General features: G+C 35.7%; 1 long non-coding RNA gene across 1 annotated transcript; it reads right to left on the reverse strand.

Annotated features, from left to right (window-relative positions):
* Nucleotides 1-1677: 1677 nt before the first annotated feature.
* On the reverse strand, nt 1678-7947 carry LOC138826331 (uncharacterized). Its single transcript, XR_011371679.1, has 3 exons — nt 7466-7947; nt 3832-4005; nt 1678-3216 (listed from the first exon to the last, which is right to left on the reverse strand). It is a non-coding gene; the product is annotated as an uncharacterized lncRNA (long non-coding RNA).
* Between the last annotated feature and the right edge of the window lie 3563 nt (nt 7948-11510).

An 11510-nucleotide genomic window follows, 5' to 3' on the forward strand; every position in this document is an offset into this window, starting at 1 on the left:
GACCATGAATATGAAAAAGAATGATAAAATTGGGGGTATTATTAAAGGGAAGAGGAAAAGAAAAGTTATGACATAAGTGTAAGCAATTTGAGCACCAGTGTGGACAAGATTGGAAGAAAGAGATAAATAAGGAAAAAAGAAAGTAATAAAAACAGATTTACAGAAGTAAAGAAAGGAAAGAATTTGCAGGAAGAAAAGGTCAAAACTTACAGAGGTATTGAAGGAAATATGCTATTTGGATTTGAAAACTAAAAGGACATAGACAAGTTCAATAAGAACAGTGTTTTGGTGAACTGGTAGAGATGTAAGTCATATTGATAAAATTTTGAGATATGAAATAAAACTCTAGATCCATGAATTCAACAGATCCTGTTGATTTTAAATGTTGGGAACAAATGCTCTTATCCTGACCTTAGAAGTATTATACAGATGTAACTGTCATGACCTTTACTTAGAGATATTCTGTGAATATTTTTGAAGACTGGCCAGGAGATTATGGATTGAACTACAGCAAAGACAAGCCTAATTTGCCCTACAGTTCCAAAGAGTGACCCATGTATCCACATCAGTTTGGGATTTTATAGAAATATCATTAGATATGTTTGGACATCTTATCAGCCTATTCATTATAAATGTAGAACAAGTAACATCAAGTATTAGGTTGAACTTACAGTTTTACTGATGTTACTGAAGACTCCTCAAATTGATTCTTCTTTAGAATAGAAAATGCCTCAGTAGCCATTGAGACGTCATAACTGCCATATGCTCTATTTAAATCTAATTCTTTTTTTATGGGGGGGGGGTCCGGACATGGGGGCCTGAACTCTGGGCCTGGGCGCTGTTCCTCAGCTCTTCAGCTCAAAGCTAGCACTGTACCACTTGAGCCACAGTGCCACTCCGGCTTTTTTCTTTTTGCTTATGTGGTGCTGAGGAATCGAACCCAGGGCCTCAGGCATGCAAGGCAAGTGCTCTACCACTGAGCCACCTTCCCAGCCCCTTAAATCTAATTCTTGTTAGGGATATCTCCATGCTGAAATAACCCTGCCAATCAACCTGCCACAAATTCTTGTATGTAGGAAATGCTCTTATAAACTTCAAGCTTTTATTGAATGGAAGAGTTCAGACATTACCCTCCCCACAAGGATTAAATGCCTAAAAAATAAGACGTTTTGCTTTAATGCCTTTCTTTCATTTTCTGATACACATATGCAAGTAGGGAAGGATTCTGATGTAACAATAATACAATGGTGACTTGTAATAACACAATGTCTACAATGGTGACTTGTAATAACACAATATCTAGGATCTAGTGTTAATTCAGTTACGTACTAATTCGTTCCAAAGTGTGTGGATATTTATATTTCTCCTGGGTAAACTAATGAGCTCCAAGAAAATATCCCTAAGGAGCCTTCCAATTCAAATATCAATGTTTGTCTCAAAACGCTTTAAATTCTACACCCTTTAATGTGGACATAGAGTTATACTGTGGAACTTTTCTCCTCCGAGAGTGAGTACTACCCTATTGGTTAACATGGACAAAGTACCTTCATACATAGAATGGGTGTGTGCAAACAAGAAGTGGTAGATTGTCAATGTCTAGTGCATTGAGGTCCCTGGGTAAGGGTCATGAAATCATCAGGACACAGGGGATGCAGTGTGCAAACAGCAATTGCCACTGCATGCTGTGTTTTATTGTTAGTGGGTATTTAAAGACAAGCAAGCATAATCTTTGCCAAGATTTGGTTAGAAAACATTCACACAAAAAATTTCCACAGATACATTTTTACTTAACCTATGAGACAATGTCAAGGTACATTATTATCTAAACTATTTTAGAGCAAGCTCAAACCACTTCTCCAATCTCAGGAAAATGCTTGACCAGCTGTTCATCTATGCTTAAGCAAGCAGAAGAGCCACTTCCTCAGCTCTCAGGAATCTGTGACATGTGTCTGGAGATAGGGAGAGAGAACATTTTCCCTCTCTAGCCTGGCATTCCAAGAGCTTTCCTAATCCCAAACACAGTCCTCAGACAATCCCGAGGCTGGAGCCTGCATCATTCTGCCCCCTCAACATAGACCCTGAGTCTTCACAATCTCCTTTTTTCTTTTGTTTTAAAAGTAAAGCTTTCCACAGGGTTATCATAGAAGCTTGCATTGGCTTCATAAAAATCAAATATAACAGCACAAGCGCAAACAGAATAATAACAATCATAATTTCCATACCACTAGCAGTATGTGAAATGCTTTGTAGTATTCCTTTCAGATCCAACCCTTCCAACTGTTTAATAAATGTATCAGCAATATTAGAAGCATCAACCTTTGTAAATTGTTTACCAAAAATATCATGTACATTAAATTGTAACTGAGCAATCAATTGAGCAGCAGTAGAATTTTTAAATAAATACTGTTGTATTATATTCCGATCATGTAAAGATTTATTATATTTTACATTAGTAATGTAAAAGGTAGTCGAATTTTAATCACATTTTAACAATAACTGTTTTTCCACAACCAATAACTTTTTTCCTAACCATCCCACTGTCTGTTTAACAACATTAATCTGTGTTTGTAATCAAGCATCAATTTCTACCTGTGAGACACACAATTCATGTGAATCCCGGTGCCATTCTTCCACAAAGTGTTTAGCTTGTAAGGACGTGTGCAGGGCAATTCCAGACACCGCAGCAACAGTGGTAATAGCAATTAAGCTTAAAATCACAGCCACAATGGCTCCAATCATACGTTTTGTACGTTTTAGCAGTTTGGTAAAAAATTCAATAACAACACTATCCAAAGGATTTGGGGACCATTCTCTTCCTAATTTAACAGGTAGCCAAATATAAGTTCCTTGTTGTAAAATCATAATACTATCACTGTCATTAAAATTAAGAGAGGAATTAACACAAGAATACAGGCGACAATTGAAACAAGAAATAGTAGGATAAAATGTAAAGTTTCCCATCAAAAATACATAAGGCAGGGATACACAAGCAGTTACATTATAAGATTTATACAAAGTAAAATTATAAGTGGACGCAGAGTTCGCCGTCCCCGAAAAACGATCCATTTGATAGCATCACGGGTTTTAGCGCCGCTGCGATCTTCCAAAGATGAGTTTGAACAGCAGTGGGTGCAGCCATGAAAGCCCATCGAGCATCTGTAATGCCTCCATCTCCCCAGGCCATCAATCGAGCTCCAATTAATGGCATCCGGCATCCTAGTAACATTTGATAAATCACATCTGGTAATATTCCATTCTAAACATGTGTTAATAAACTGTCCAAAAGGTCCCCAATTAATGAAACTATTGAACTTTTTTCCAAATGTTCCTCTGCACTCTTGCCACACAAAAGGCTTATATTTTAAATCAATATAAGTAAAATCAGGGCACATAGGTAAGGATAACTCACCATCCAAGGTGACACTTTCCCAGCTACTATTAATGGACCAAGTAGTTAATCGCTGTAGCTGTTTTCTAGAATTGGAAGTGCATTTCCCAGGTAAAACCCAATGTTGCCAATTCATAACTAAACAAGGCGGAGGCCCCAAACAAACAGGCAAGGAATGAGTATAGTAAGTAAAATTTAAAAAGCTACCATCATCCTTATTATAAAATGTCAAATTATTCCAAGGAGGAGATAAAATAGCAGGAACAGTATAGACGGTTATCTCCATGTCTCCCCAAACAACAGGTCCCAATAAAGGAGGGTTAGGAACAAAGGCCCAATAACTTACGTTAGCATTAGCATGGACAGAGTTTACAGTAAGCAGGGCACACATGGCCAGCAACAAGTTCTCAGCCGTGACAAGTTTACCAGTGTGACAGATTTACCAGTGCCTTGTAACATCTTTTGTCCTTCTCCAGTCAACGTTTTAACCTGCCCCCAGGTGGGCAGCAGGGCTTTCTTCTTTCTCAACTGGTGGCTGATTCCTTGCAGGATACTGGGCTGTCCTCACTGGGCCACGTCTGTATCCATCTTGCAGGAAGCCAGCATTGTTTGCCATCCTGTGTAGACACAAAACCCTATCCTCACCCCTTATGTAATAATGTTCCTAGTTGTCATTTTGTGTTCAATGTAATCTTAATCCTTATGGGAGCATTTAAATAAGGTTTTTCTGATATTTGTTCAAAATGGCGCTCAGCTCTAGTTAAAATATCTCCTTGTGGTAAGTTTAAAAAATTAAGAACAAAAAGAGCTTGATGTAAAATTGTTTTAGGATTTTGCATGGAAAACCACAAAATATCCATACTTTTATTCAACCTTTTCCTCCTTTTTAATTTTTTAATTTGTTGTTTTAGTGTGCCATGAACTCGTTTAATAATGGCTTGTCCTTGGGGGTTAGATTCTATTCCTGTAATATGTACCACATCATAAAGTTCACAAAATCTTTTAAATTTAACACTTTTATAGGCTGGTCCATTATCAGTCTTTATTTTGGCAGGCACTCCCATAATGGCAAAAGCTTCCAATAAATGTTCTATTACATGGTTAACAGTTTCTCCCATAAGGGCAGAAGCCCAAACAAATTTAGAATAAGTATTTATTTATAACATGTACAAAGGAAAAACGGCCAAAGGCTTGCACATGGGTTATATCCATTTGCCAGAGCTCATTAGGTTGTAATCCTCGAGGATTTACTCCAGCAGGTACAACTCTTAAATGCATTGATCTGCAAATAGGACACCTTTTTATAATTTGTTTAGCTTGCGAATAAGGTATTTTATAATGCATATGTAAATAGCCAGCATTTGTATGTAAATGAGCATGATCCTGTTCAGCAGAAGCAAAACTAATTTATCAACCTGATTATTGCCATATACAAGGTACCCAGGTAATGAAGAGTGAGCCCTAAAGTGAGTTACAAACACTTTGGCATTACGTTGTTGTAGTAATGCTTGTAATTGTTTAAATAATTGGTTTAGCTGGGGTTTAGATGAATAAGTAACAGAAGTGACTGTATTAGTCACAACTTCTACAGCATAGGCAGAATCACTAACAATATTAATATCTCCCACAAAATCTTTTAACACTTTAATAATAGCAAAAAGTTCATTTTGTTGAACTGATGTTAAAGTAGTTGTTTGTACCCAATGTTTATTTTTTGTCCAATAAGCACTTTTTGTTTTGGAGCCATCTGTAAAAATGGTAAGAGCAGTGGGAATAGGGGCCTTGGTAATTATATCAATAATGACAAATTGTTGTTTATGCAAGCAATCCCACAATCTACCCTTGGGGAAATGATAGGAAAATTGTCCAGTAAAATTTACTAATGCTATTTGTAGCATTTCAGACATGTTTAACAAATATTCTACTTGGTCTTTTGGCAAAGGAAAAATAATTTTAAATCATACCCTGATAGGGTAAATACCCGTTGCCTGGCCTGTTGAATAATAATTGCCAACTGTTGTTTATAAGGCATACTATTTTTTGTAAATCTATGCTGTGTATAAATCCATTGTAATGGTAGCTCATTTTGTCCTAAAATTCCTGTTGGGTATTTCCATGTATCTAAAATATATAAATTTATGGGTTGATTTAGCGTTACTCAATGTAAAAACATTTCTTTTATTCTCTGTTCTATAAATTGTAATTTTTTTTAGCTTCCTTAGTTAAAGTTTTTTTGCTATGTAAATCAGGATCCCCTTGTAACAAAGAAAACAAATTATGTAACTGATAAGTAGAAATTTTTAAGGCCAGTCGCATCCAATTAATATCTCCTAATAGCTTTTGAAAATTATTTAACATGTGTAATTGATCACGTCATAAAGATATTTTTTGAGGTGTCACTGTTTGTCTAGAAACAACATATCCTAAATATTTTACCACCGTATCCTTTTGTATTTTTTAGGTGCTATCATTAATCCAAAATCTTTAAATATAAAGGGAAAGCATCTTTTATAGGAATTTTTTTATTGTTTATTTTTGATCTATACTCCCTTGCCCAGTGCTCCCCTTTTTAACATTTAGGGTAAATTTTTGGTCTTCTCTTGTTAACTCCAGTAGCTTTTTTACAACTTTTTTTTATTTGACCACATCCAAAACACTTTAGATTAGAGGGTTTTGTTTGCAAAGCATGCCAGGTAGTGGCCATAGTTTCAGCAAACACCTGCATACGCCTGGATTCAGATATAATATCTCTGCAGGCCCTCAAATATGTATTCACATCCCCAGATTCTTTAATAGGCAATAGGGCCCGTCTACAGTCCTCATTAGCATTCTCATAAGCCAACATGCGCAGCAGTTGTTGACTTGCAGCCTCTCCCACAACAGTATGTTCCAAGGTAAATTTCAATCGCAATAAAAATTTAACATAGGGTTCATTAGGTTTTTTAATTACTTTAGTTCAAAAGCCATAATGCTCTCCTACTGGTCAAATCCTTTCCCATGCCTCACTACCTATGTCTCTTAATTGCTCATGGATCTCTTCAGGAGAGTTCACTTGCATATGAGCATCTGCATATAGTTCTGTTCCACAAAACATGGGAAAGGTTATGACCTGTAGGCGTGGGTTACTGCTCTGTGCATTTTGTCTAGCCCTTTCTGTACATAACTCAGTAAACCACATTTGCCATCGTAGGTATTCAGGTTCCTTAAGCAAGGCTTTACAAAGCATCTTCCAATCCTCAGGAGCAAAATTATTGTAATGTTGAGCAAGCCCATTAAGCAATTCCTTAACATAATGAGACTGCTGACCATACAACGTCACTGCCTTCTTGAGTTTACCAATATCATCAACAGCAACACCTTTATATCTGGCTGGTTGAGCTATACCATTCATAGGGCGTGGTCGAATTACAGGATAAGAAAAAATAAACATTTCATCATCAAACTCACTGTCTGAGCCCTCTGTTTTGTGAGGGAGTGACGCTGTAAAGATTGCATCGGCCAGCGGAGGAGCCAAAGGCTGCTTTACTTTCACTTTCTCAGGTTCTCCTTTCACTCTGCTAATTTCCAACTCCATATGTTGTAATTTTGATAAAATCAATTCCATTTGCTCAGACATTTTATTACACTTTCAGTTTGTTCCTTTTAAGCCTTTTTTACCTCTTGTTTTTTCTCTGTTAATTGCAATGCATCCTTATCTATTGCGTCCTTAACCTCAGAGTCCAATTGTAAATCTACAATAGAAGGAGTGGCCTCTTTCTTTAAGTCCGCTATTAATCTTTCCTCATTCAAGACTTTAAAAAGGGTATGTAAAATAACCCAAATGGACCAAAATCTAATAGGAATCTTTTCCCCTTCTCAAACAGCTCTTTCTACATTATTTTTTACTCGTTTCCAATTATCAACATATAATGTTCCTTCATTGGGGAACCAAGGATTCCATTCCCTAACTACATTAATACACATTTCTATGTCAGAAGAAGAAATATTTACACCATAAGCAGCAAGTAAATGTTTAAGCATATGTAAGTACGGAGTAGACCTAACTTGTCCCATCACCCTGTAATTAAAAGTACTTACCTGAATATCCCTGAATTCAACAATGCAGGGTCCCTGTTCAGGCGCCAATCGTCAACGTCTAGTGCGTCGGGGTCCCTGGGTAAGGGTCACGAAATCACCAGGACACGGGATGCAGCGTGCAAACAGCAATTGCCACTGCATGCTGTGTTTTATTGTTAGTGGGTATTTAAAGACAAGCAAGCATAATCTTTGCCAAGATGTGGTTAGAAAACATTCACACAAAAAATTTCCACAGATACATTTTTACTTAACCTATGAGACAATGTCTAGGTATATTATTATCTAAACTATTTTAGAGCAAGCTCAAACCACTTCTTCAATCTCAGGAAAATGCTTGTCCAGCTGTTCATCTATGCTTAAGCAAGCAGAAGAGCCACTTCCTCAGCTCTCAGGAATCTGTGACATGTGTCTGGAGATAGGGAGAGAGAACGTTTTCCCTCTCTAGCCTGGCATTCCAAGAGCTTTCCTAATCCCAAACACAGTCCTCAGACAATCCCGAGGCTGGAGCCTGCATCATTCTGCCCCCTCAACATAGACCCTGAGTCTTCACAGTAGATGAAATGGAAATAGAGCAACTGTGAAATCAAAAGGAACATGCAAAAAAGACAAAGGCACAAAGTAGAATGTGCCAAAGAAATGCTGAGGTACAATTTCAAATAATGTGCTTAGGTGTGAGGGTGTGTTCAACGTACAGCATCAGACAATATGTTGGATACCTTGAGAAAAAACTGCATTAAAACATTCTGGGACTATCATACAAGCAGAAGCCCATTACGCTGACTCTAATCAGCCACAACATCATCAATTTAGGGAGTATTTTCCAAGAGCATACTGAGAAAAAAGGGCTCATCACAATTAGTGTTCAGGTTGAAGTAATGACAATCACATAGCTTTTCTTATAAGTCTTCATTTATTTTGGAGCATTAAAGTAGGAAAAGCCAAGTAAATATTTTGCATGTATCTAAATTAAGTGGGATGTATTATATTGCTCTTTCTTTACCGTGGAAGTTATAGGTTATGTCTTTTTATACTGTAAGTTTGGACAATTATCTGCTTTCTGTTATTTTATTTTCTTCCCCTTCTTTTGCCTTTCCACTTAAAGAGACATATATAGCTTGCAATTCTAAATCATTCAAAATTATCTGAATTTCTTCATACTTCTGGCAGCCTCCTATATCTTTCCCAAGGGAATATCTTCTCACTACCATTTTTATCCCATATGATATTGGATATCTTCCTGCCTAATTCAGTGCTAAATTAGACTCATCCAGATATCTCAACACTTGTACCACCATAAAATCCTATCTTACTTAGAAATCATGATTTTAGTATGTCTGGTGGCATCTGTCATTTTTGAATGACCCTAATTGATACTTACATGCAAGCATGTTTTAAACCAATATGCCTCTCAATAGATGAATGAATCAGCAAAATGTGGTATATATATATATATATATATATATATATATATATATGGTGGAATTCTATGCTTCCAATTCATAAGAAAATGGAAAGACTTGGAAAAATCCTAAGTAAAATAAGCAAGACACAAAGAAACAGATTTCATGGTTTCCCTCATGCAATAAGTAAGAAATGTCTAACATAGTCCTAGCAGATGAGCAGAATGGCTCAATAGCTATGTATATATGATCATATAAGATCATGCTGAGCAAAATGAACTCCTAGATATGGAAACAGAGGTTTTTCTTTGTGGTTGTTGTTTTTAATGTACAATGTGATTTCTTTTTTTTATTTGTGTTTTTCCCCTATGTTTTATTCCCTGCTGTATTTGATTTCAGGACCCTGTGTATTGTATATACATTTATCTTAATTTGTCAAGGGAAGAGGAACAACAAAATGATGAGACAAAGGGCAAACCAGTGCAATAGCAATACTCACAAGACAATATGTTGGAAATTTACATTACAACTTGTGAGGGGTATTCTAGTGAAGGAAAAGTGTGAGAAAAATAAGGGGGGAGGTAAAAAAGTTCGACATGTTATGTATTTACTACCTTACAGTTACTGCAACTCCTTCAATACATCACCTTGACAATAAAATTAAATAAAAAAATAAGCACATAAAATATAATTTCACTGTATTGGTATAGTAAAATTATTCTATGTGTATTAACTTTTTAAAAAATGAACACTATTTGGCATCTATTTGAATTCATTACCCCTTCTTTTCAGAGGGTCATCAACTTGAATGTTATACAATATTTTCACAATATACTTGCCATTATATTGAAAAAAACATAATTTTAGTATTGTCCCATAGTAAAACAGAAAAGTTTAATTCTATGGAAACTGCTAACTTTTAAAACTGAATAAGAGGACAAAATACATATTTTCTTCAAAATTCCTATGACTACTAACTACTCATTTTCAAATTCTGAACGTTCTGTACCAGAGACATTCAAAACAGTACCTGTTTGCATGTTACTTAATTCTGCAATAGATGCAAATTCCAATGGGGTGGTACATATTGAGAAGTCAACAGAAAAAATAGCCACATTCTGGTAGAGGATAAAACTATAAAATATCTGTAATAATTAATTCCTCAAGAGTAAACATTTGTTCATCAGAGTAAGCTATTATTTCTATGACCAACAATCCCACACTTTTATGTCATAAAGTTATCCTAACCCAACAGTTTCCAACTTGTAATGTGCATGTTAATATTCCCTAAACTTACAATATGACTAGCTCATCATTATTGTGAAAAAATACTACACTTCTGCTAATGTGATGCCCTTCCTCTTGTGGAAAGAACACTACACTAAACTTTGCTGCAACATTTCCCCCCCAGTAGTATTCTTGAAATCAGAACACTTGCAAATATTTATATTTATTTTTAATCTATTATAGATATTCCAGAGACTAAGATCGGAAGATTATGGTTCAAAGCCCACCCAGGCAGGAAGTTTCCTTAGATTCTTTTCTCCAATAAACTGCTCAAGAAAAGCCAGACACAAGTGACACTGAGGTTGAAGTGGTGGGGCATGAGCCTTGAGCAAAAACAGGCTCAGAGAGAATGGCCAGGCCAAGAGTTCAAGCCCTAGGACAAAACAAAAAACAAAATAAAAACAAACCCCAACCCTAGCATTTTTCTCATTGTATACAGAGGCACATAATTAAGGAAATTGCTTCCTGTGTTACAAATAGATAGAAGAACCAAGATGTCACACACTTGCTCTCTTCACACCATGTTACACCAAAGCCTCAAAAAGTTGCTTTTTCTAAATTTATAAATTGGTATCATCCATTTGTCGGCAACTCTGTCCAGATTATTCACGTTATCATTTTATACATGAACTGATGGAATTATGTATTAACTAAGTTCTAATTATACCTTGCTTGAAAGAATATTTTAGGCAAATAGAATGCCAGAATCATTTGTGAATTTGTCAATTAAACCCTCTACTTAAAAAGAATTTTGTAGTATTCTATAGAATATGAAATTACAAACAAAACCAAAATATTTATTTTAAATCTAAATTCTAATTTAGCAATTCTACAAAGTCTTACATTAGATGAACTTTGCTATTTCTCCAGGTTTAAACTTTTGTAAGCCTTCAAGATTTCTTTGGAATCCAACAGAATGATACTTACTTTTTCAAATTTTTGGTTGGGAAATCATGAGCCATTTCACATCTAGGAATATTCTGTAAAGAAGAGAGTATTAAAAACACAACTGAAGATTATAAATGACTTACATTTCAATAGGAAACGACTTCTCAAAACATAATGACAAAATTATCCCAAACTTCTAACTGTGAATCCCTTTCTTGTTATTTGGTATGTTTCATTGAGACAAAATTATACTACCTGGTTATACTACCTGGTCCAGGGAAGGTATCACTATGTAATTACACTCTCTAATCTCCTGTCTTAGTCTGAGTGCTAGAATTCCAGGCTTGTATCACATTGTCCTGCCATAGTTTGTTGGTTTATTTAATCTAGATACAGACTAGCGATTCTGAACTTCTCCAATGATATTATTCACTAGACTGACTGCTCAGACTGTTTATGTACTATTTTCA

The sequence above is a fragment of the Dipodomys merriami genome, unplaced genomic scaffold (assembly GCF_024711535.1).
Source record: "Dipodomys merriami isolate MVZ:Mamm:240054 unplaced genomic scaffold, mDipMer1.0.p SCAF_1414, whole genome shotgun sequence".
Lineage (NCBI taxonomy): Eukaryota > Metazoa > Chordata > Mammalia > Rodentia > Heteromyidae > Dipodomys > Dipodomys merriami.